The sequence below is a fragment of the Aythya ferina genome (genome assembly GCF_964211825.1).
Source record: "Aythya ferina genome assembly, chromosome: 2".
NCBI lineage: Eukaryota > Metazoa > Chordata > Aves > Anseriformes > Anatidae > Aythya > Aythya ferina.
In genome coordinates, this window is record NC_140297.1 from 30,373,031 (window position 1) to 30,400,942 (window position 27,912).

Here is a 27,912-nt window from a genome sequence, read left to right on the forward strand (position 1 = left end):
ATGTTATTATGTTGATTTTTTAAAATCTGATCTTCTGAAACACTGGTATAAAATTGCTATTATACACTCCACCTTGAAACTAGGCAGAACTTGGTTACTAACACACAATTTCAGTTACTAATGCACAGCTACACAATTCAAATTCAGCTCATGATCCCTGATCATGGATCAAAAGTATTTCTCATATGCGGTTTTAGTGTTAGTTAAACAATTCTATAAATAATAATTATTATTATTATATATATATATGTATATATATAAATGTCTTTGCTTTATTAACCACTATTAACTTTATGCTGATATGCACTCACTTCTCATTGACATCATAGAATCATTAGAGTTGGAAAAGACCTCCAAGATCATCTGGTCCAACCATCCCCCTACCACTATCAGCCACTAAGCCATGTCCCTAAGTTCCATGTACAACCTCTCCTTAAACACCTCCAGGGACAGTGACTCTACCATACTTTGCTGTCTATGTTTCCTAATGGTAAGGATTATTAACTGCTAACAACAAAACCATTAAGTTTGCAGGTATATGTTATTTCAAATTAGTCTAAAATAGTTAGAAAAAGCAGTTTCACATGGACACTCTGAGTCCCCCGTATGCTGAACATAGCACAGAGATTAATTAAAATTAATTAATATTAATAATAATAACAACAACAACAATTCTATTTGGTTAGAAACTTTGGTGTGAACACAGAAAACAGCATTACTTGCCCTACAAAAATACTGCCTTCTGCAGCTGAAAACATTGTGATTGCTTCCATGATCTTTCTTCTTCCTGCCCTCTGCCAGGACATGGATATTAACTATTTGTATTAAAAATGCATTTAAGAACTGTTGTCATGATTCCCAATGCAAAGAAGCACTATACAAACACAGAATAAAAGGTTAGTTCTTGTCATGACTGCCCTGAACTGGAAGCATTAAATGATTTATCAGAAACAGAAGTTCCTTTGGATTTATTAGCTCTGATAAATCTGGCATTCAGGTTTTTTTTTACATCAAAGTTCACACTAAATACTAAACAAGCTTAAATATGAAAATAAATGTATTGTAGCAAAAAGGAGCAAGTTCTTGATTTTAAAATCTAAAATTAATTACAAAAGTGGAATATAACATAAGAAATAATAGCAAAACATACTTCAAGACTGTTTTTAGTAATAAAGATCTTTCATAACTGTTATATGATCTTGTCTGATTTAAGAAAGATAGAGAAATTAGTCCACTCCTAATCCCTAAGAACGACAAAGCCTTGAGTGGTTTACTGCTTACATTTTTCTTCTTTACTCCTTTGTTTAAGGGTCACTCACACATTTTCCTCTCTGTTTGGCTTCTGTTACTATTCAGTGCTATTGTGTAAAAAAAGGTATCTTCTACTTCCATACTTTGAGTAAACCCATTTCTTTTAGCTTAAATAACATTCCAGTTTACCACAATATTTTCAAGAGTTTTGCAAGTCACAGAGCACAGGTCTACCATGGATCATGAACTGTAAGAAGTTACCACTACCAATACATTTTCTCAAATACACAATCTTTAGTTTATCTTCATAGAAAGACCAGAGACAGCTTATTATTTACAGAGCTACAAACTTGGCAGTTAGAGTGCTCTCACCCTTTCCTCACAGCACTTGTCAGTTTTGGGCTCCTGCCATCACCACTATACTATAGAAAATCAGTAAATCAGAATTCATTATAAGATTCAATCAATTTTCCAAGTGTTTAATTTACCCAAAAAGAATTTCATGGCCTCTAAAATTATTTTCATAATCCTTTTTTAGCTTATGTTTAACTTTCTACATATGGTGAAATAAAATACAATCTTTTGAAGCAAGCCTAGAGATTTAGCTCAGATACATAAGCTGTTACACAACCCTGCAAATAAAATATGATATTTCTAATTCTATACCTGAGACATTTAGCAAAAATTTATGGTCAGTGTAGTAGGTGAGATCAGCTGTGATTGTCTTCATTTTCAGAATGAATCATTCCAAAAGACTGAAAATACACTGGCACTTTTAAAAGTGGCATGAATATTTCTTCACATTTCATAGCTTTGGCTTTTATATTCTTTCCTTTATATCAGCAAATATATCCCATGATCAGACAATATGTACAGATTCATTCAGCTGCTGTTCAATGCACTTACTCAACAAATGAACATACTTTTATTTTAAACAAGAAGAATTGTATTTGGTGGCTGTCTTTCTCACTGTTTTTCCTAATAACTAACATCAGCCAGCTCTACACTGAAATGAACCAGAGAGGTACTTTGATAATTATACTTTTCCACTTCACAATTGCTATTCATGTCCTTACTGTTAAAGTTCAGGTTGGTGTCAAGCATGGTGTATTGAGCCACTCTAAATAATACAGTCACATCAGAAAAAATGCAGAGATTTCTTGATCATTTTAGCTCTATGTTACTACCTGCCAGAATCAGTAGCTACTAAAATCCATTAAGGGTAGCCTGAAATGTTAGACATATATACATCTATATATATGGCCTAGTAATATAAGCCTTCTGAGGCATTTTTTTTCCATTGTTTGAATCCCCTGAGGTTATGGGAACTAACCTGATGGAGTGTTTAAAAGCAGCTTATGTCAGTCAATCAGTTTATCTCAAGAGACAGCTGTGAAACTTGATTTGAATTCAACAAATATTGTATGCCATGTGGATTGATGCCTAAAAATCAGCTAGAATAGGCTACTTAATTAAAGCCATATGTTCCCATCAGTTACGCACTGCACACGGAAGCAGCTGGTCACAAGTTATACAACTTACATGCAAAGTGCTAGTAAACCCTTTATGTGAGAAATTAATGTCTAGATGGCATAGTGACAGTGCTGTTTGGTACCCTTTGATACTTGAAGGTACTCCATCCCGGTTCAATGTTGTATTGTACTTAGATGCGTGCAACAACTTTAATTTAAACATAATCAAGTGCAAGATGAGACCAATAAGCCTCAGATTATTTTTTTTTGTAATGCAGTAAAGAGCATTCACATCTAAACATTAAAGTAGAACCAACAACCAGAATTACCTGCAGTAGTTTCATCAGTAGACCGATGACCAGAATAGTTGTAACTTAAACATATGATTCTTTAAGGATTCTGTGGGACCATGCATTTTATCAGGCCTATACAAATACAAAGACCTTGATCATGCACTTCAAAACCTCACAATCAGATCCCTGTACCCAGAAAAACAAACAAACAAACAACAACAACAACAACAAAAACATTAACTAAGGACTTATGACTCAGCAGTGACTGCTAATTAGTTAACAATATAGTTACTATTGACATACACTATCAAATCATGCAGCTTAAAAGTACTTCAGCCAGGTAAAGGCACAAACCTTTATTTCATTAGAAAGTCTGCATGGAATAAAACTCCCCTGGCTTTTCTAGGAAACATTGACTTCATCTGGCTAACTTCCTGACAGCTAAATACAGATACACTACAGAATACACTACAGAAAAATAAATTGTGCAAATAGGGTTTTGTTTTTTCTCTTTTTTTTTTTTTTTTTTTAAACAAACAAAACGTATATGGTCTGATTGAAACAAAGAATTGTTTTGAAAATCCTTTGAGAAGAAAAAACAACAATAACAACAACAACAAACAAAAACAAAAACAAAAACAAAACAAAACAAAACAAAAACAACAGCAAGTTGTGTTGAACAAATGCGGGGAGAATCAATAGCTTATAAACAGCCCAAGACAACAGTACAACTCCATAGCCAAGTTTCTTGATGAAATAATAAGGGATCTTACCCTTGGTGGCCTAAAAGTACCAATTATCAGAGAAGCTGCAGCTTAACCCATGTGTTGGGTCAAGCCTGGTTGTCCCTCCTACTAAGCTTTTGGGCCATTCATTTTCAAGGGTGGTAATGACTGGACAAAGCAGAAAATAAGATTTCAATCAGCTGAGTAGAAAAGCAATGGGGAGATGATCATATTGACTTGCTCCCCTATCTCTTGGGGCCACAATCTGAAGATATTTTATCCCTTTGTCTCACAGATCACAGTAAAAATATTGTATAGTAACGCCATCCTTGCCAAATCTGATGATGATGTTACTTCTTTATCTACAAGAAGACTAACTTTCATTCATGTTCTAAAGCAGGACAAACTCACATACAAGCTTACCATAGGCTTTTACATATCACTGTACCTTCATAGTCATATGTTTGTAACATTAAATTTGCTAAACACTAGAAAGGTTAAGATGCTTTCAGGCTTTTTTTAACATTGTGTTGGGCACAGAGCTGGGAATAAGAAGGCTGTAGATCTATTAATCATTTCACTACATTTGCACTGACATAAGACATCTTTATAGAGAGACTGCACTACGAAGAGCCTCACTGCAAGTAAAACTATAGTCTACGTGTTTGTTTTTTTTCGTTTGCTTGTTTTGTTTTTGTTTTTCTCTTCATTGCCATTACCATGTATTTTTCATTCATTTGATACACTGGATACCTGTTTGGCTTCTGAAGTCTGTGGTTGTTACAGTACGAGTTCCATACAAGTACATACAAGTTCCAACTTTTACTACTAAGAGCTACATCAGGAATAAAACTTTCCCAGAGACAGAATCCTAAATTCACTTGCTGTTTCTAAATATATACACAGATTAGCATAAAATGGAGAATTTTGCAGCTATCCAGGGGTTTTATATTCCACCCACAAGGGGTAAACATCTACACAATTTCAAGGAGAACATCAGAACCAGAACCTTCTAGCTTGATCTGACCAGACAAGCTATGTAATACACCTTGGCACCGTAGATTTCTCAGCAGCAATTTTCTAAGTGTTTGCATTCAGCATTTGAAATTTTATGCAAATTAAGGGAAGGTAGGATCTTTCAGACAGTCAGATCTTTTCAGACTCAAGGGATTATTTATTGTCCAGTCTACTTCTATCACCCAAATACACGAAATCTGTGTTATTTTACATATGTTTTACATTTAGAAACTTTTTTTTTAGTCTTCTTGGAAAAACATCTTTAACTGTAAGGCTTAGTTGTTCTTGGCAGCTGACCATAAATTATCAGAACAAGGCAATCGATAAATATACGTGTTAAAACTCAATGACTGTAGCCATCAAAACAGTCACTGGAATATTTATACTCTGTGAAACAAGGGAATTATAGAAGCTGTCACTCTTCTTGACAGAAAAAGACACCATACATGCTGTTTAACTTCAAATATAGTTAAAGAGAAAGGGTATACAAAATGACAGAACTCCACACAATTTAAGCAGTGAGCCAAGGGTGAGGAAGACCTTAGAATTATTCTGTTCGGCTTTTCAACTGAATTTCACATGCGTACATGCTCTTTTTTTTTTTCTGAAACATTTTCAATTATTCTTTTAGTCAGAACTCAAAAATTATTCTTGACATTAACACCACTTCTAAACTGTCATATGAATCAAGTAGGCCTTTTAAATCCAGCAGTCTTGAAATAACTTCAGTAAAGCCCTACATGGCACATATCAAATTCATTTTTATTTTTTTTTCGAGATTTCAAACAGAAGAGGGAGTAAAGGCTGAAGAGATTCGCTGAGATGATGTGATCAAGGAGGACATTTAAAGAATGGAATGCTTTTTTAATTAAAGTATTTGCTTCAACAATATGATGGGAACATTATAAATCACTCCATGTAGAAATATGTCATAGGGTTCAAATCAACTAGACCTGCTTTCTACACATGAAATGGTTATATATTTTAGCTTTGCAAGAAATGGGAAATTTGCCTGCTTGTTTTCCACACATTTCCTGTATATAAGAAATTCCCTTTCATTATAACTGGTTGCAGATAAAACAAAAAGAAAAGGCTGCTTAATAAGTACTGTAGCACTTATTGTTGTGACACTAACATCATAATTTTAAAACTTATACTGTAATAGGCTTAAATCTTACTACTATAATTACTGCAATATTTTCAACTCTTGGTTTCAAAAGATTATGCCTACTTTGGCTTGCAAATGTACCATATTCTATGCAACAATGTTACATATTGAATAGCCATTAGATAAAAGGTCTTCTATACATATGTAGCTGTATAGCAATATGGATACTGGAGTGCCAAATGACTGTAGGTAGACAGAGGAACTGAGAAGTCAGAGGAGCTGTGACAGGGACAGATCAGACCCCGATAACAGCTGGTGCCCAGGGCCTACCTGTGCACAACTGCTTCCCCTCCTTCTCTTCTCTGAGAAGTGAATTCTTAGCATAGTTGAACTAAATGGAAATAGTTCCACTAACTGACAACTGACCAGTCAGATTTCATTATGATTTCCTGCATAAGTGGGAAATAACATTCAACACTGCCATTCCAAAAGAAAAGAAAAGAAAAGAAAAGAAAAGAAAAGAAAAGAAAAGAAAAGAAAAGAAAAGAAAAGAAAAGAAAAGAAAAGAAAAGAAAAGAAAAGAAAAGAAAAGAAAAGAAAAGAAAAGAAAAGAAAAGAAAAGAAAAGAAAAGAAAAGAAAAGAAAACAAAACTTCTTCCTGAGCTGTATGTTTTTCAGAAACTATACTGTCTTGAGTTGAAAATTGAAGTGATGCAAGTAAGCAAAGTGTTAATTTCCCCCTTGTTAATTTCCTTCATTTTTAAATAGCAGTGACTTATGATTTGTCTAGTGTCATATCTTGAGGATCTTTGCTATCTTAACAGACTGTTGACTACCATATATTTTCTTTCCATTAAGGTACATTTAGAATGATCAAGCTGTCTCTTAGCTGTCCTTTGCAATAAAGCTCTCACCCCCCCTGAACTATTCTCATTACACTTTTCTGAACTTCCCTGAATCTTTCAGCATCCTTTTTGAAATATGGATGCCACAGCTGGACAAATTTAGCAAGGCTGCATCCAGAGCTTTCTGCTTTTACTCTTTATTTCTCTCAGAAGAAATTCAAGGATATGCATGCCTTTTTAGCAACAACTTACTGTAATATGATTACTGAGCAGGGCCAATTAGTGCTGCTTTGGTGTTTACATTACCATTTACATGCTTCATTTCTAGATATCTGATGGTGCTAAAATAGAAAACCCTTAATATTAGCCATTCAAGAAATTAGAATAGAGGAAAGACTGAGGTTGATCCAGATAATAAATTAATTAGCAAGTAAGGATGTTCTTTGAGACTTGCTCTTACAACTTCCAGTGTTTGGTATCTGGGAAGCCCTGCTAACCTTTCTGACAGGCTGAGGTGTTCACTAATTAACCACAGTGAACTTAATCTCCAAGAATACATTTTGTGCCCCAGTGTGGAGTCAATCACAGTGACTTTAAACACAGTTTGTTTAAACTTTTGTGTTTTTTTTTGATTCTGAAATTTTGTATTTGCATTCTGTTCATCTGAAAGAATGAAGAGGTGTTCCAGAACCAGTCTACCCCAGAAATTAGAGTACAGGAACAAAAAGAAAATGTATGGGACTCTGTTCTAATGAGAAAGAATAGGAAAAGGGATAATAAGGGTTTACAGACATGACGTGTGCTGATTTATCTAAATTTAGACAAAATTGATGTGCTCATTTGTGTGGCTGCTTTTAAAGTGGTTGAAGAGTGGTCAAAATTGATTTAGTTTAATTAGGTTAAGCTAAAACTGTTTTAGCCACTTTTAGACTGCTTCAATGTCCACACAATGCAGTTGAACCTGCTTAGCTAAATGGAATTAGAAACTGATTTTGTTACACAGGAACAATTCCTGTCACACAAAAGTGACAGAGTTAAAAAGAGACAGTAGTGAAGATAAGGTAATAATAAATTGATATTATAGTATAAATGAATGAACTATGAAGAGGAAAAAAGAGTGACAGACTGAATACCAATGAAGATAGAATAGATAAGTATATGGATAAAACAGAAAAGCAGGCAGAATATCAAACAGAGGAAAGAAGAGAGCTTTAAGAACCAGAACCAACAAGAACAGAAGAAGTAAAGACAAAATAGGGATTTTATAAATCTGGTAAAGCTGCTATTATTTTTTCCTGAGCAGAGACTGAGCCTCTAATTTGGCTCTAAGAGTGGAAATTTGTTCATTCTTACCATGTACCATCTCAATGAACTATTGTAAGAAAACATGCTTATTATGATCTTTTGCTAAGATGCCAGGTGGTAGCACTTAAAACCTCTTGCTATGGGAGTAGAAAGGGGATTTATTTTCATTATTCATGAGAGCCATTTTAAGGGATAACTTGTAATATGAATGTAGTTGTGAATCAAGTGACATTAAGTGTACTTACTTCTGGGGTTACAAGATGAAATGAGGTGAGGTAGTTACTTAAATTTTTGACAATTGCTTATAAAATGCAAGTACAACATGACAACAAAAGTTACAGGGACCAAAATTCATTAGCCCCATGATTTTTATGTTTTGTTTATAAACACACATTTGTGCCATATAGTTAAAACTGTATTTTATATATATACATATAAGATTAGCTAAGATTGTGTAGACAAGATTCAATGATGCCTTGCATTGTAAATCTCATTTTAAAAACTCATCTGACACTTCAGAAATTTTCATCCTCCTAATTTTTTGCTATTTGTGTCATTTTCCTGCATTCACTTCTTTTTACATGCATTAAAACCTGAAAACAAAAAAACACCACCAATCAACATGAAAAAAGTTTGGCAGTGGTACGAAGAAATTTTAAAATTTAAGTGGTAAAATTAGGTAGTTAAATCTGAGTAGACTAAAAGGGCACATCGTTTTTCACAAGTCTTGGAAACTAGAATTTCCTCTTGAGACATCAGTAGGTTCTCTTATTCAAACAGATGAAGATAGATTATGTAACAACAAGCCTGAAAATAGGGTTTAAAAAATACAACCATAACTCATTTACTATCTCTCTCATTATATCTCCCGAAGATATCTAGCCTAGAAATAGAAGAATCTCCCTAGAAGAATCTCCCATAAAATATGGTCTTGTCCAGAAATGTTTCAAGGAATTTTTCTTTACATTTTGAAGACATTGTGGGGTAGAGGGATGACATGGCTATCATATATTCAAGTACATGTATATGGATTTTTAGGTCAAATTTGTAACTGCAAGACTTTTTGTTTGTTTGTTTGTTTGTTTTGTTTTTTTTGTTTGTTTGTTTTCAAATATCTTGACCTGGGGTAATTTAGGGAAAGAACAGGAGTAAACCATTTCTCAGTTAAGCTATAAATACAGAGTAAAAGATGAAATAAGAAAAAAAGAAAAAGTAAGTAATGCTGTGACTGTGCATCCCTACAGCTATCTCTGACCTGATCTGGTATGTGCACAGAACGGTATTATAGGAAGACATCTACTCTCATTCTTGGCTTCTGCTCAGACAGCGTGATGTGTATCTTTATCCATGTAATGGAAAATCCACAGCACAAATTACTATCTGATGATCCAATGTACAAGATGTACATCACTATTATCTGTATTTAACACTATAAATTCAAAACATAAAAAGAAAGTTATGGCAATAAAATAATAATTTTATTCTACACCTGGGGAGTGGAGTTAACAACTCAATATGAAAGCATTCTGGAGGCAGCATTCCCTTCTAGATAAAATTTGTCTCAACAGATCTGATTCCATTCCCATTTCTACTAGTGCCTTTCTGAATAGGCTCTGAAAAGTCAATAAAACAAATAAAACAAATATAATGAAATCTGCTTTTTTTCAGAGTTCTCTGAGGTTGGCAATTTTTTGAAGATTATTGGCAGTAAGGGCTATTGCATAATATCTAAGTAACTCATCTCCTATCTCTGCCATTGATGACAGAACACTTATAACTGGACTCTGAAATTTCAATATTATAGTGTTAGATCATCATAGGTGTTAATCTGATGTCTTATCACTGGTATGCTTTATCTCTAAAAACAGCTGAAGTCATGGACAAGAGATTCTACCAGTCAAAATTTATTCTCTGCTAAAGCAGAGATGAAAAAGCAATTCATATGTCTTTCCTCCTTTTCTCATCAAGTAGTAAAGAAATTCATGCACTGTGCTGATTTTTCTTTTGAGACATTTTTACCTTCTGAAGCCACAACAAGGTTTAAGAGACTAATTTCAGCTAAGTAAAACAAAGCATTTCCTAGCAAAAAGCAAAGGTCTGAAATGGAAATTTTAAGGACAGCTAAAATAAGCTTACATAATTTTCATGTCTCACTTTTTTTTTTTTTTTTTTTCACGAGAAGAGAAATCACTGTAAACTCAAACATTAAGGAGGCCCTACATTTAGCAAGGAGAAAATTTCATTATCTTGTCCCATGTATTTTGTCTGGGTGATGGATTAAGTTACATTGCAAGATTCAGCTTCTAACATTAACTTACACAATTAGCCACACATAATTAGACAGTCAAGTGAGACGGCATCAGTCCTCATTCACTGAGTTTTTCATCTTATGACCTGTAGAGATTTCCATAAGGTGAAGGCCAAAATGGGCTACAGGATTTTTATTTGACTAGCATTTATAAATTCATGTATCATTATAGAAATATTACCTTTGATTAAGTTCTCATTAAAGGTCTCTCTGTCTCATATCAAAATGTCAATAACACTCCTAAGAAAGAAAATGTCATTTAACTAAAGCTGTGCTTATTAATCTAATAACTTCAAAAAAGATCATAAAATATTACTTTTTTCTCATTAGACTCCCATTGTTTATTTTTTTCCTTAAAAAATGCTGAACTTTCCTCAGAGATACACTGCAATCAAAGTAGCTAATTGTCAGTATTTAAACTGATAGTTATTTTTCTGAACTGAAGAACTATCATCAAAGAACTCTCATGCAACCGGGTTTCTTTTCAGCTTAACACAGCATTTTATCTAGACATTGGCAGGGTCTTTCCTTTTCTCACTCTCATAAGATACTCAGTGCAAAAGTGACAGAACAAAAGAAATAGGATCACTATAGCGAAACTCTCACTGAAACCAAGAGAAGCAAGTAGAAATACAAAGTTGAAAAGGAAATTATTTTTAATGTTACAAAAATTCTACCTACACATCCATGTTTTTGACTGGGTATATTGATTTTCCTGAATAATTTTCAAGCGCTATTCTTTAGAAAATAGGGATGCTTCCTTCCCTGTAAATCTGGCAGAAGTGAAAGTGGCTAGGTAGGCGATATAGCAGTTCCAAGCGACAACCTTTTCAAACAGGGAAACATGTCAATGAACACCTGACATCATCCCCCTGCCATAAAGTTTGCCCAAGAAGGAAGAAAGGCAGAAGGAGTTCTCTTAGGCACCGACAATGTGATTTTACAGATGCAAGGCAGCAGATTTTTTTACTGTTGCTGCCTAAGGCAATCAAAATAATGCAGAAATCTAGATAAGTCTTGCCAGACTCAAAATTGACTTCCCAGGCTGTGCATTTAACATCTTTCTCTCTTTGGCCAAGGTGGAAAGGCTTGATTTTCATAATCCATTGTACTCTGCTGTTCCTAAGTACTAGTTGTATAAAAGTCCATAGAATTGCAATTAGCATGTTTATTCAGACAATAGCAGGACTATTTATTTCCTTTAGCATCCTAGACTACCTGATTTGTTTGAATGCCAAAGATATGCCTAAGAAAGAAGTAATGCAATAAAATGCAATATATATGGAATAATTACTTTTTAAGTGGTGCAAGACAAATCTGGCAAAGGATTTTAAGGGGTAACAGCTCTAGACAGCAATTCTAAATGGTTAATACCATGATTAGCTCTGAAGTGACTGGTGCCAATTCTGAAGTTCACGAGTTTTAAATTACGAGGATAAGGGAAACTTGCTCTCTCTAAAAACACAAGTAGAAAGCTAAGGACTGTGTTTGCAAATGCCCTAGACAATCCAGCAGCTGAGGAACTCTTCCGTCATCACTTTAGGGACAGGAATAGCTTCACGAACAGTCTTCCTGTAGCAGGAATATTGTATGTAATGCTACGGACAGCCCTCCAGACAGGAACCTCATTACTGTGATGACACCACACTGGCACAGAAAAGTTGTCCTATCTACATTAAGCAGTTATTAAGTAGGCTGAATACATGGCTTGGTAGTGCTGAAAAAAGGTGTGTACTCTACTCTACTGCACAACATCGATGAGCTTGCATGCTTCTTGATGAAAGCACTCTCCATGGCAAGTGTGCCTAGTAGGATGAACTGGAAAGCACTGACTAAAAAGTGTGGTCCTAGGACTTTTACTCTGGTGTGCCATGTCAGTCCATTCAACTTTAATGTAAACACCAGTAGTTATATAAAATGGCAACATAGGGACAACAACTATGACCAATTCTTTGGCATATTCTAATCCTACATACTCTTGTGATTGTTACAGAAACAAAGAATGTGCTATGTTTTGCTATCAGAACTCCAGTTTAAATGAAGAAACTGTAAAATTGCAAATAGTGAGTAGAGAGTTCCTTGGCTATGTGTCTGTAGTACAAATTGTTCCAGTAAAGACATGGAATAACTTATGTTTGGTAATTTGCCTTTAGATCCACCTGGTTCAGATGGTAACATAAGACTAAGTGTTTCTTGGCTAAATCTGCCTGCTTTCAGTTTAGTTTAATCATGTTCCTTTTGGGACTTTGCCATAAAAATGTAGAAAACATGCAGATCTGGATATATAAAGAAAATTTTCTTTGGAATCTCAATTAAATTATTGATTCTCCAGATATGTAAATAATGCTACATGGCAGATAACTCCATGTTTCTGAGATTTTTAGACACTTTCCCATAATATTTCCCCCCTGTATAAGATAAATCCATTAAATCATTAAAGCCCATAATTTAAATGTCTGATACTCCATTGTTATTTTTATATAGTTTATGACATTAACTCTTCTCAGATATGTACAAGTTTTAGAACTAAGAGCTTCTTCCTAAATATCGTTGGGTTTTTAAAACAACAATCTCTTTGTTTTCTGGGCTGAAGTTTAAGCACACAATACGGTGGACACTGAACCCTTTCCTTCCACCCCGCGATGCCTATTTAACATCCAATTCACACATCAGATTTCTTTTTTAAGTCTGTAGAGGTGCAGAGGTGCCCATTTTCAATCTCAGAACTCTAAGTTTATTTCTTCTTTTTTTTTTTTTCTATCTGTGTCCAGAATGCCTTTCTTACTCATTTTTATTTGTTGTCTCTATCACAGCATCGAGAACACAATAGCTACATCTACATAAAACATGTTAAAATGGCATTATACTGTACTCAACATACAGTCAGAGCATCAATACCACATATTAATTTCCTAGTTTTATCAGCATTTTTGCACCTAGTCAACAGGCACACTGTTTTTCTAAACCAAGCCAATCACAGAATCACAGAATCATCTAGGTTGGAAGAGACCTCCAAGATCACCTAGTCCAACCTCTGACGTGACACTAACAAGTCCTCCACTAAACCATATCAAAATGAGAAGACAGAGGAAAAAAGCTCCAATGGCTATCGCAGTCTGTTGATTTACTAATTCTAAGCAATTAAGTCAATTAAGATTTAGTTTCTTAGATGTATATAATTAAATGTTTATAAATTTAATTGTATAAAAATGCATATAAAATGCATGTCTCTTTTTGTTACCTGTAACAGATTGTATTTTATACAGTGTTCTCAGAAATAACTGTCCTCAATGTCCTCAATGGGCACTTGAGTCATCATGATCATGATTTCTTAGGTCACTCAGCTACAGTCAGGCAGTCTGAAAAGACTCAGTACGGCTCTGGTAGACCTGTGGAAGTAAAGTTCTGAGACAGGATCTTTAATGGCATGGGAAAAGGTGAATGATATTGTCAGGGAGAAGTTGGTAAAGTTGATAAGTTACAAAAGCTTATTCACATATATTAGGATTAATTGTTATATGAAAATAGAATGATTACAATTTAAATCTGAGCTACTTCTCACATTCACGGCAGTATAACCATAGTAAAATAGGATTCTCCCCTTGAGTGGGCAGCTGGATATTTCTGGATAGCAGAACAGTGATGAATATTTCTGTAGATCCAGACCTCAATATAGTTTAAGATGTGTACACAGAACATATCAAGATAAATTTTGTGTTTTAGCCAGATTAAGGTATCAGCGTATGTAAACATAAAACTTGCTTTCTGTTCCGCACAGCTTGCACATGTTTTGTAAACTCTTGTTTCATATGCAAATGACCTCTATTGCTAGCCTCAGTGTCTGAGATTTCTGTCTTTTCCTCCAAGTTATTTTATCACCCCTCTAAACTTCTTATTTCAGGCTCAGCATAAAGCTTATGATCAACCTTAAAGCTTATTCACCTTACTCTTGACATTAATATACAGTGTGGTTGCCTTTCACTTTTCTTCAAAACATTCCTGCCATCGCTTACAAACAGAATTAAAAAATCAGGATGAGGACTAACATTTCTATTTTATTTGAGTACAGACGCTTTTTTCCTATATCCTTGTTGTTTCTTTTAAGAACAACTATGAATAATAGCACTAACAAGATGAACGTACATCACAATTATATTATGATAATATAAATGAAATACTGTAATGAACTCTAAATCGTTACTTAGTACATTACAAATTTCATATGGAGAAAATAATACCTTATATATATAATGAGTAATATTGTACTAGGACTAATATACTTGTAAGTTAATTACATACTGTGTAGCTGATTTAGTTGCATTTAGCTAAGGAGCTGTTCTGGGCTCACTGCAGATTAATTATATCTTTAAACATATATTCTCATTTATAACCGTCACTTGTGACAGTAGCTGTTGGCTAGGTTGCTTTATAGACCCTTCTTTTATGAAAACAAAACAAAACCACACTACCAACCACCACCACCAAAAACAGACACAATAAAACCCCCTGAACATACAAGACTGAAAATCTCTACTAGCTAAGATAAACTAAAGCATAAAGCACTGGAGGAGTGCAAGTTTTATTTTACTGTACTTCTGCCCACAAAATATCCTTTATAGTATCAACTCTGTAAAGGTATAAAGCCTCATTGCATTTTATCTAATACAATTAGCTTTCTCAATCATGAAACTGAACATAAATCTTCTCAATTCTATAAACTGCTCTAGTCTCCAAATCTCTTATAAATGAAAGAGAAAGGTATAGGTGAATTCCAAAGACTCTCCCATGATACTTCTTTAAGTTTTTATTGACTGTATGAAACAAGCCACTTTTGACTGTACACTGGAACAATAATTTTACATGACAAAAATGGGTAATAAGTGAAAGCAAGTGCATGAGCTACTCAAAAATCTAAAACAAGGATGTCTTTGTTGGGGATATTCAGCATTGTTCTAACCTCAGCTTGAACAGTTAAATGAAAAACAGTCTTAAACACTTTAAATTCCAAAAGAAATAAAGAAAAAAAACTATCTGGGAAAGCAGGAAAAGAAGATGGAAAATAAAAGCTAGACATGCTATGATTTTTTCCTACATGATTTTTTCATGTTTATTGCAAAACTGCTGGAGCAGTAGTGACATTTTTAACTAAATTTCCTAGTCATCCCTACATCCTGCAATTTTCTTTGAAGACTGGTGCATCTGAGCACCAGTGAAAGTAATGCATATATTATGGGCCTGTGTTGTCCCATAAACATGGCCAAATCACACAGGTCTTTTAGGTCATTTTAGGACAAGTGCATGCCAGAAGAGTTCATCACAGGGCAACCGACTATATCCAGTTCAAAGTAAGACTCCCATGTTTTGTAGACAGAAGGGACTCAGCATCGATTGCCATACTCCTACTGAGACAAATTACTTGCTAATATAAATATAGCTCACAAAACTGTCTTCACTGACTCTGATGCAAACCTACAGTGAATCCAACACAGTCCTCAGTATTCTGTTTGTGCTAAAAGGGAAATTGCACACAGCTTCTCAGTCTAGCTGATACACATTTTAGGAAGTCCAGAACAGACCCATGTACATTCACATTTTGATAATGTAATGAAAACAACAGAACAAACAAACATACAAAAAAAAAAAATCTTTGTATTTCTTTACAATTCTATAAAGTACAAATGTTACTTTAGGAAATGATCTTTTTTTTTCAGTCATAAGATTCACTAAGTGGTAGAGGAAGCTATGAATCTTTGGCTCTCTACGTGACTGTACCTTTTACCTACCCAGTGCAGTGTAGGCCTTTTGCTAGGGTATCCTGATAAATCGGATGAAAGGTAGGATGCAATGCTGGCCAGAGGGATTCACAAAGTGAACTACATCCACAGTGATGGAAGAAAAACAGGTAGCAGGAAATGACAACATCGATATCACAATATGGGCATTTTCAACTTCAAGGCTCAGTATTTCTAGCTATGAAGTTCACATTCTCCGTATGTAGGGAAATATCATTGCATGCCAGCAAGGGAAAGCCTTCAGAGAAGCTCCTGTCGCTGCTTACCTGTTAATTACTCTACAGGTTGAGCACACAGGTCCATAGCACACAGTATGTGTTTGTGGCTTTCTGTCATATGAAGAAAAAAAAAATCACTTGCAATGAAAAAAAAAAAACAACAAAACTGTATGACCCCTGTTTGCCATGTGCAAAATTTCTGCAGAATAATTTCAATAGCAACAAAAGCTGAAAAGAGTAAAGATGATTCAAACATGCAAACTGCAACAGTCTGTAAGAATAACCTATTTTGTCAAAGATTAGTAATGTTTGAAGGTTAAACAAGGTAACTGTAGATCAAACTACCAGTAACTTCTTTTTAAGACAATGTTTCAAATCTGGGATAGGAACTGTTTCTGACCATACTCCTTTTAGGAAAGAGCAGAATTTTCTCTGCAGACGGAACAGTCACTTTTGTAGATTTGGCTGCAGGATCGAGGCTTATGCTCTGATATAACCTGTATCAATACGGTTCTTTTTAAAATGGTATTTATGTTCATATATAGATGAGTTGCTGATTCTCTTAGCCCTTTTTGAAGAAAAAGAAAAAAAAAGTGATTTGGATTACAAAGCAATAATATTGTTTATTATAAAATGTTCCTTCCCTCACTGGCACAGAAATAAAGCCATATATCACAGCATTCCATTAGTAAATTCAAAGTGAAGATTAGGATTCACAAAATCACTTAAGCATGTGCTTATGTTCATATTAATTCAGCAAACCAATACACATGCTTTTTAGTTATGTATATCCACAAATCTCACTAGAATAATTAAATAGCTTATGCCAAATGCCCAGAATGCAATATGTGCATTTGTCCAGTCATATTAATGAAAGTGCAGAAAATGGTTAAAAAAAAATAACTGTGTATTTAATTACTTTGCTAGATGAGTGTTTAAACATATACTCAAATGTCACATGGAATTAGCCTTAAGATGTGCATATGCATAAATGCTGCATTGAATTAGGGACTAAGTAGCAAACTTCCATAGAGTTTTTTCACACATTGTTAACAAATAAATAAATAAATAAAAACATCCTTCTAACCACCGTGAACATCAAAACACTGTGAGGCTTTGAAATTTCAAAATAAGTGCTTATCACAAAGCTAAAATTCATTCCCTTCTGTAAATGTTATATACCATACTAAGATTACTTTTGTAGAAATTAATATACATAAATATAAATAACATGGATGAAATAGGAAACTAAAGGATTACATTGTCAGTTAGAGGAACAACTCTACTTGACTCATACTTGTGACTTAGAAAGTCTGATAATCAAAGTTTCTATTGATGTTAATGAAATGTTCTTTCAAGAGAAAAGCGAAATATATGGCTTTTACATACGCTTTCTCCTTCAGTTTTACAAAAAAGAATTAAGGAGATGTAATGGAAGTGGAGGATGATGACTTAAAGGACAGTAGTGGAGAAGCAGATCCCTAACAATTCCAAATTTATGGTTATGAGAATTAAGCAGTCATATTTTTCCCCACTGGCAGACTAAGAGGCTCTTAGTGACTGGTTAAGGTTGAAGGATTCTAAATCATGACCATGCAAATATCTATTTGATAGTGCATTTGGATAGTAACATACTAAGTATCACAAAAGTACACTTGTCTTTGCTATTTTCTGATAATAATTTTGCAGGAAACACATCCTAAGTCTAGCACTACTAAGAGGAAAGAGATTTCCCAACTATCTATTCAGTACCTTTAAAACAAACATACACACAGAAAAAAGCAAAACAAAACAAAACAAAACCTTATAATGCTGACTTATTTCTCAACTAATTAACAGAATGTTTCCAGACATACTCAGACATCTTCATTGCCTTTGCTAAATACACTTGCAAAAAAAAAAAAAAAAACAAAAAAAAAACAACCCAAACCAAACCAAAAACAAACAAACAAAACAAAAATAAACACAACACACAGTGTTGTTGTAGATCATCCATGTCAGAATATCATTATCTTGCTATGAAATCAGTAACACATATTGTAGAGACTGAATGAAAGACTGAGGTATTCTCCATGCATGAGTTCTGTTCTGGTATTAAAATCCTGCGTCTACTGATGTTAGAAAAGTAATTTATAGTAGTGGAAGTTTCTGAATTCCTATGTACAAGTTAATCAAATGGACGAAAAAAAAAAACAAACAAAAAAAAAAAAAAAAAAAAAAAAAACAGATGGAACAAGAATCTGGATATCACAGTTTTCTTCCATGTTACTGTCTTAATAATTGTCCTAGAGCATTACAGTCCTTTTTCTCCTCCAATATGTTCTTGTGTACATTTTTACACAAGTATTCAAAGTTTCAACTGAATGATTATCAGAAGATTATTGTTTAATTCCTATCTTGGTATGTAGAGAGATCAGAGAATATTTTAAGTAAGATTATCTATCTGGGCAGCAGTGTGCCCAGGTGGCCAAGAAGGCCAATGGCATTCTGGCTTGTATCAAGAATAGCATAGCCAGCAGGGAGGTGATCGTCCCTCTGTACTCTGCTTTGGTGAGACCACGCCTTGAATGCTGTGTTCAGCTTTGGGCCCCTCACTACAAGAAGGACATCGAGGTCCTGGAACATGTCCAGAGAAGGGCTATGAGGCTGGTGAAGGGCCTGGAACACAAATCCTATGAGGAGCAGCGGATAGAACTCAGGTTGTTTATTCTGGAGAAGAGGAGGCTCAGGGGGGACCTTGTTGCTCTCTACAGCTACCTGAAAGGAAGGTGTGGGGAGCTGGGGGTCGGCAGCATTCATAAAGACACCAACTAGACTTAAACCTGAAGTATGCACTCAGATGATCAGCCTAGCCATGGGGAAAGCAATTGTGGATCTACAAAAAGCGTAAGCTTCTAAGAGACTATGCTGTTATCCTGAATTAGCATCTCTTGCATTACTTTTGGCCAGACTTTTAGGAAACCCACGTTAGGTGTGACTAGAGAGAATAAGTATTTTGTTTACACATACAACATACCTTGGTCAAAAATAAGAGAAAAGCTATTTCAAAATTTGGATGGAATCTGCCCCCCCCAAAAAAAAAACAAAATGGAGATGAAAATCAGTGAGTTACCCAATCAGTCATTCATACAGATCATTTCTAATCAAATACAAGGATATACAATGGCTACTAGTATAATTTTTACAGCTGCCATCTGTAAATACATTATGATAGCATTTGGTTTATTCTCACACTTTGAATACCGCACTGACATCAGTGACAACTTCTGTTGTCATCTTGGAATATAATCTTTATTGTTTCACATAGGGAAGGTTGAATTATGCTACACTATAGCTAGTATAGTTTGCCTCAGAATCAATCTCAGTGATATTTTACTGTATGAACTTGCACTAAAAGACAATGCAGATGTTTGTAAGTTCAGTTTATTATGCTCCATCACTCTAATTACATAACTGTAAGGGGCTTACTAGCATATGCTTTGTAATACCATATGTGGTTATAACAAATTAAAAATATAGTTAAACAATGTTAATAGTTTATCTCTTATTAAGATCGGATAAGTTTATTACTTTTATTATTTTTTTGTTTAAAAGAATAAAATGTACGTGATAAGAATTTCAGCACTGATTCATGTTGTTATAATTTTGGCTCTGTAAAAGCTAACCTCTAATTCAGTGGCAGAACAGTAAATTCAAAACTATGGTTGCTTCAGGAAAACCTACATTAGGACTTTCATCTTAACAGCAGTGAAAATCTATTCATAATTTCTTTCAGCATTATTACCCATAAAATTGAAAACAATACAATGCACCATCAGTGTTTTGGAAGTCAATGGAAGACAAATGAATTGCACTGCTTACACATTAGTTTTAGCCATGTAAGGCCAATCATTATCTGAGTAGAATCAAAAGGGTTTTTTTGTTTGGTTGGTTTGGTTTGGTTTTTGAATATTTTCAAATTGGTTGCATAATTAAGCATGAAAAATCAGGTTCTAGCAAAAGTGACTACTGCAGTATGATGCAGCCCATCTGACTACCTTTTTACCTTTGGCCTATACCTATTTGCTCCAGTCAAGACTGTCATCATGAGTTTCTAAGATATGCTCCTACCATTAGGAAAAAAAATTGTTCATTATGGGATATCGAATAACAATGAGATTTTTTAAAGGACTCCATTATAATTTTTGCCTGATTCTTCTATTATTGTTGTTATTATTTTATATCTCCAGTGAATATGTGGCAGCTGCAGCCCTGCTAGCACTCCCAGACTTAGAAAATTAGGACATTTTGCCAATTTTCAAGGAATTTTTATTGACTAATCGAACTGAAAGCAAGTTACAAAAAAAAAAAAAAAAAAAAAAAAAGAGTTCAATAAGGTTCTGAGTGAATTTCCTATATCTTACAATCATATTAGTGAATGATTTTGCTTAGCTCTTACTGTTTCTGAGCTTTTAATCAATTAATTCAAACACTAAATCTCCAGTGATTTTGCCTACACAATTATGCCTCCACTCTTCATCCTGTGCGTCTATAGCTTGCTCCCAGAATCCCTGCAGTTTTCCTGCCCTTCCTAAATAGTATGAGAAAGCGCAGGTAGAAAAAAACACTGAATCATTTCTTATGAGTGTCCACCTTGAAGAGAAAGTACTGCAAGCTGAGATTTCTTGCTCTCTTTCATTCTTTCTATCCCTAAGTGTATAAGATCACTTCTTCCCCATTCCACATGCTCTTTTATACCAAGAGTTTAATGAAAGTCGAGGTTACTAATGTTTAGTCATAACTGATCATTTAATGAGACACAAGTGAAAAAGCTTTTATCGACATACACATTTTGTCTCACTGTGAGACGATCATTTCAGAAATACTAAAAACAAGCATTGCAACCTCCTTACATATTTAACATTCTTTAATAACTTCCCCATAAAAGATGCACACCCTTGACAGTCACTCTATTTTAATTTATTATCTGACTAAAATTGCTTGACAACTAAGCTACCATGACATTATGTGGTTTGATGGTGGAGCAGATGCAAGTCTTTCTCAAGGTATTAAGTACTGTTTGTAAGTTTTGTTTGTTTGTTTGTTGGTTGGTTTTACATGAGAATTTGCCTCACTATCTATCTTCCATGTCCTCCTGCTCAGGTCTCAGCAAATGAAAAAAAAAATCATCAATGAAAAAAAAAAAAAAAGATCATCTTCCATTCTTACCTGTTTTCTATGCACTTGCTTTGGGTACACATATTGTAAACTTCATCAAATATATACCAATCCACTGGTATATTTTGTAATTAACAATATGTATCCATGGTTTGTTACGACTGCATGACTGTTCTATGAAAATAGTTTGTTCTTGACAAGATCTGAGATTAGACTTGTAAGCTCTTATTTGAAAAAAAAAAAAAAAAAAAAAAAAAAAAGCTTTTGCAAATATACTTTTGAATTGTGGATAGCTATATCCACTTTTCTTCCTTTTTTTTTTTTAACCACTATAAATAATGCTGTCATGAAGTAATGAGTATAGACTGTTTCTTAAAAAAAAAAAAAAAAAGAAAGAAAGAAAGAAAGAAAGAAAGAAAGAAAAAGGAAAAATATTGAACAAAAAGCTATTTCTAAATTTTGTGGAAATACTTCTCTGTGCTAAGATATATAATTGATCGGTGAAAGTTGTTTTGTTGTTGTTTTGTTTTTGTTCTTAATACAGGCCTAAGATACAGATATGGAAAATAGCTAGGAGAAAATAAATCAAATATGCAGGGCTATTATGACACAGAAACTTATCTGAAGTAACTGTCCAGGTATATTTATATTGACTCACCATTATTAGTAAGTAGTTAAGTGACTGAAGAAAGTAGTGTTACCTTATGCTGTTTTATCCACAGCTAACCAAAGGCTAACTGTGACAATTAATACGCACAAGCTGATACTATCTACACACACAGTCAACTCTAGTAAATTGCTTATACCCTTAGCAATTTAGCTAAATGATGTGACGACTGAATTTCCATTCCTGTAGGAACTGCAGAAATGCATTGCAAGCCTACTATCTGGAATACAGAGCCTGTGATAACACACCAATGCTAAGATTACTGAGATCTGTCTTTGATGACCACTGTGATAACAGTAACCTAAGTGTATGAATTTATTAGGCAGTGCGTGAATTTAAAGGTTGTATAGATTATTTTTATTTTCTCCAAAATATGTCAGTAATTTATTTGTCACCCATTTCCAAGTTGGCCTGATGTTTCCTGTCTTTATCATGTCTGTTTATCTGTCCACTAATATTGTGAGTTATGTTTGGTCAGCTCACCTAATCTTCACATTTTTACTTTTTTAAGCCAATATGATTTGACTGCCTTAATACACATTTTTTTCTTGGATATTTAGCTTGTTTCAGCAATCCCACTACTATTTGGAAGCAGATGGGACTTCTCTCTTGGTGTCTTGCCATCCTGACAGAATGATGGATGTGAACACTTGAAAATCTTTATCTCATTTTACTTTACTCTTAGATGTTTTCTAGCTTCTGCTTTGAAACTGACACACAGCTTGGCTGGTGCTTTGTATGGTTCTTATATGCTGCATGCTATCATCAGGTTGAACATTGCTTATACTCATTTATCTACTGCATCTCATTTTGCTTTTTTTTTTTTTTTTTTTTTTTTTCTTTTTTCCCCTGTACTTATACATAGTACATACAATTATGTACACACGTCAGGAATCTGACAATGCTTTAGAAAACAACTTTTTTTTTTTTTTTTGGCCTCAACATACTAATGAAGCATTTCAAATACACACACTCCTGAAAATGTTAATTTTCAACTTATTGAAGGATTTTCCTTCACAACAGTAAACTACCCTTTGATTCCTGCCTATGATAAAAGGGCTAGATTTGTAGATGAGAGAGCAGTAGATGTTATGCTCATCCAGCAAGGTTTTGAACATGCTCTACCCCAGCATTCTTGTATCCAAGCAGGGAAGTTATGGTCTTGATTGGTTGAAAACAGGAGGATAAAGAAGACTGCCTGAAGATCTAGCTTTTTTGCTAGAAGAGAAAGCTTCAGGGAAATCTAATTGCGGCCTGCATATATGTAAGAGGAAGTTATGAAAATGACAAGCCAGATTACACAGTGGTGCATAATGGGATGATGGTAAAAAAAGAGTGTAAAATGGAACAACAGAGATTCAAACAAGACATAAAGAAAAATAACTTTACCATAAGGACTGCCAAGCAGCAGAATAAGTTGCTCAGAGAAGTTTTAACATCTCCATCTGTGGAGTTTTTGAAGACTCAACTGCATAAAGCCTTCAGCTATGTGACTGCTCTTATAGCTGACCCTGCTAAGAACATTGGAGATTGGACTACTGACTTCTGCAATTCCTTCCAACCTGAATTATGGTCCGTAAGGCAGTATAAGCCCCTTGTCAGGCACAATTTTATCAAGTTTTACTCCCTTGGCCTTTCTAAGCAAGCACTGAGATTGTTTGTTGCCAAATACAATTTTTGCCATACTCTCACAAAATCCATCTTGCAGGTTCTGTTCATAATGATTTGACAGCACGCCTATTATTTCCATGAATCTATGAGGCAATGTAAAATATGCCACAGGTTACCATCAGTCTTTGTAGTGCCTTGGAGAAACAGTAAAAATTGAAAGAGGGTGTAATTCAGTAAGTGTAAGTTCTGCATGTAGGTAGGAAGAGTAAGTTCTACAAAACACAAAAGATATGAGGTAGTAGTTCTTTGGAACAGTATTTGAAATCAGCAATGAATCACAAGTCAAATATGAAAAAAAAATCATGCTATTGCTAAGAAGGCTATTTTTTCTTTATAGTGGAATCATTTGCAAGACGTTAATTCCTCTTTTCTACTCAGTGCTGATAAGACATCAGATGTGGCATTGTAATTGGGAACACTACAGTTCTAGGGAGATATGAACTGAAGGGAGTAATTGGGTTGAATTCTCATGTTTTATCTAAACACAGCTAAAAGTAACACATATGATCGGATGTCTAGAGAACATTTTCTGTGAGAAAGCACTGAAGAAACTGGAGATAGTTAGGCTATGGAACAAAAGAAGGAATCTGACTGACCTTCCAGTAGGCAACAAGGAGTTTTACAGAGGAATGGAATAATTTGTTTTCCTTCTCCTGTCTGCACAGGACAAGAAACCCTGGGCCCAGGCTATACCAAGACTATTTATATTAGAAATGAGAAAGAAATTTTAGAGTAAGGACAACAAAGTAATAGAGTCATACGGTAATGGAATAATAGAAAAATCACAGGAAAAAAAATTATCTGAAAAGACAAACTAGATAAATATCTGTCAGGAATGAGGCAAGTGATACAGATAATACCTTGGGAAGAGGAATGAATATAGGTGTCTCTCTGAGGTCCGCTAAACTCTCATTTTCTTTGGTTCTATTACTAACTTCATCTATTATATCAATCCTTTTTGTTTCTCTTAATATAAACTTGTAGGTGGCACTGTTTTGGTTGTTTGGTTGTTTCGTTGTTGTTGCTTTGTTTTGCTGTAGGCCTGACTCAAGTTATGTTCTTGGATAACAACAGCTGGCATCCAACAAGGTGGTAGATTGATGTTTTTATAATTCAATACTTGCCAAAGTTTATATTAGGCATGAAGTACTGAAAACATTTTTGCTTTTGTGAAACAAGGTTTACTTCAGTTGTAGATAAGGTTTAGTATCTTAAGTATTCTATTTGCATAGACAAACATTTTGCTTGTCTTTTCAAGGGTTATCAAGGGTCTTCAAGGGTTTTCAAGGGTCCAGGGAAAAAAAAATAAAAATAAAAAAATGGGAGTGTTGATCAGTGCTCTGATGAACATGAGCTGACAGTGTGCCCAGGTGGCCAAGATGGCCAATGGCATCCTGTCCTGTATCAGAAATAGTGTAGCCAGCAGGAGCGGGGAGGTGATCATCCCCCTGTACCCTGCTCTGGTGAGGACGCACATCAAGTGCTGTGTTCAGTTTTGGGCCCCTCACTACAAGAGCATTGAGGCCCTGGATCATGTCCAAAGAAGGGCAACAAAACTGGTGAGGGGTCTGGAGCACAAGTACTATGAGGAGCGGCTGAGGGAACTCGGGTTTTTTAGTCTGGAGAAGAGGCTCAGGGGAGACCTCATTGTACTCTACAACTTCCTGAAGGAGGTTGTGATGAGAAGGGGGTCAGCCTCTTCTCCCAGATAACTAATGATAGGACTCTATGGAATGGCCACAGGTTGCTCCAGAGGAGATTTAAATTAGATATCAGGAAAAACTTCTTCTCTCCAAGAGTGATTAGGCACTGGAATGGCCTGCCCAGGGAAGGTGGTGGAGACACCATCCCCGGCAGTGTTCAAGAAGCGCCTGGACAAGGTGCTACAAGATATGGTTTAGTAGCTTAGTGGGTAGTATTGGTGCTAGGAAGATGGTTGGACTAGATGATCTTATAGGTCCTTTCCAATCTTGTGTTTCTATGGGTCTATGATCATAAATGTTACCTAGTACGTGAATTACACAAGTTCAACAAGTTTAAGATACAATTTCAGACTTTCTGTATTTGCTCTGCCCTATTCACTCCAATTAACTTAAGAAACAGGTATTTTATAAACTTGAACATATGAAAAACTTAACAGATTTTACTGCTTCAAAAATATAATTTTAAAAATTTAGAAGCTTTTATCAATGCAACATATTGTATTGTCCATTTCTGGTATAATTTTCTGCTGCTCATATTTATATTATGTGAAGAGTCAAAAGTTTGTTGTGATTAAATTATTGAATTCAAAGGTTTTAACTGAAAACTTAATCTTAGAGTTGCTTGTGGAGCTTTGTGTGTAGAGTAGAGCTTGATATTTTCTTGCAGTATTTTACAAATAATTTACATTGTCCTTAATACCAGTATGATTGGTCGTGCCACTAATTTCAATTCAATTATTCAACTTTTTTTTTTTCTTGAATAACACTGAAGAATTCTTTGAAGCCTAGCACATTCACAAATGTCCTACTATCAATTTCCTGTTTCTGTGCTGTCTTTACATGTGGTGCTCGTCTACATTTTAGAAACAATTTAAATTACACTGTATTAATGTACATAGGCATAAAATCTCATCCCTCTTCCCTTTCATCATTTGCTTCCTTCTTCAGTGTAACACATTTATTTTCTTTCCTCACCTTTGAGCTTCAATATTCTCTTTTGACAAAGTCACTGAATATATTCCCCTGTGTGAGGCATTTGCTTTTATTTATTTATTTATTTGTTTTGTAAGCTTAAAGATTTTCCTTTCCACTCATGATTATGAACTTATTTTTGCACTAGTTAAGGTGCATATACTTTGCCCTTAGGTGCCTTTTTATATTAATTTCTGTTATTTCTGATTCATCTAGCTTTTCCTTGCACTTATTTTGTACAAGAGAGGGTAAATAACAAATAACAAACCATACAATCAAAAAAAAAAAAACTAATTATAATTTCTTACGATTTCAATATCTGAACTTTGGGGATCCTAATTTTTTTGTATTTTTTATTTTCTCATAATTTAAGATGATACGGGAAATTTTTGAAAGTTTTTTTTTTTTTTTTTTTTTTAAGAAATAAACTGCATGTTGCTGATCAGCACTATATAAAAATTACTGAACTGCAATTAATATGTAAAATTTTCATACAACCATTTATATTTGTGGCAGAACCTTGTTAAGACTGAAGCACAGTGACCAAGAAAATCAAGAAGAGATAATTTCCTTGGATTTACAACGACTATGTGGTACTTCCCATTAAAAATTTTTGTGTAGCATTTGGAAATACTGGACTATAGAATTATACATTCTGTAAAAGTGGATTCTGATTTTTAAGAGAGAGAGAGAGAAAGAGAGAGAGAGAGAGAGAGAGATTCAGAACAGCCAGTACTACCTGCTGGAGGTCATGTCCCCAAGTCAACTAGACTACAGCTGTGTCCAAGTTAAAAATCTTATTTATGAACTCTTTATTCTGTGAAATTTGGACCTCATCACAGTCCCCCTTCTGCTAGTCTTTGAAAGCATATCCAAACCAAAAGAATTCTAGGGAGTTAGACTGAATATTTCTGATTCCCCTCATATATGCAGTGCGGAGAATAGGTATAATGGGAGAAGTACATATAAAGAAAGAACCACAAGCTGGAGATGCAGTTTGTAGGAGATTAACAGCTTCTCGCACCCCTTTTCCTCATAATTCATTCTAACTGTGAATATGACCATAAGACAGAACCAAGAATATACTCCTCTTTATTATTATTATTTTGTTATTTAAAATTCTCCTAAAGAAAGAGAGAATGTCCCTGTTCTTTTAAATAGTTCTGATCATGTGAGTCCTAATGGAAAAGGTTACTTGAGTTCATATTAAGTGATTAGTTTTCCTTTATATTTTTATAGGACCTTCATAATGACAATCTAAATTTAGTGCTGTAGATGCTCATAAACCATTAGGAACAGCACAAATATCTTTTTTATAGATGGGAAGGTAGAAGATCATGAAGAATAATTCTACTTTGAATGCGTGTAAGTAAATCTATGTAAATTGCTGTCACTCAGTCATCTATGT

At 34.5% G+C, this 27,912-nt stretch overlaps 1 protein-coding gene across 17 annotated transcripts in view; it reads right to left on the bottom strand.

Annotated features, from left to right (window-relative positions):
* Nucleotides 1–27,912, bottom strand: part of DGKB (diacylglycerol kinase beta) — a 394,311-nt gene that overhangs the window by 179,768 nt on the left and 186,631 nt on the right. The gene's annotated exons all lie outside the window — the stretch shown is intronic.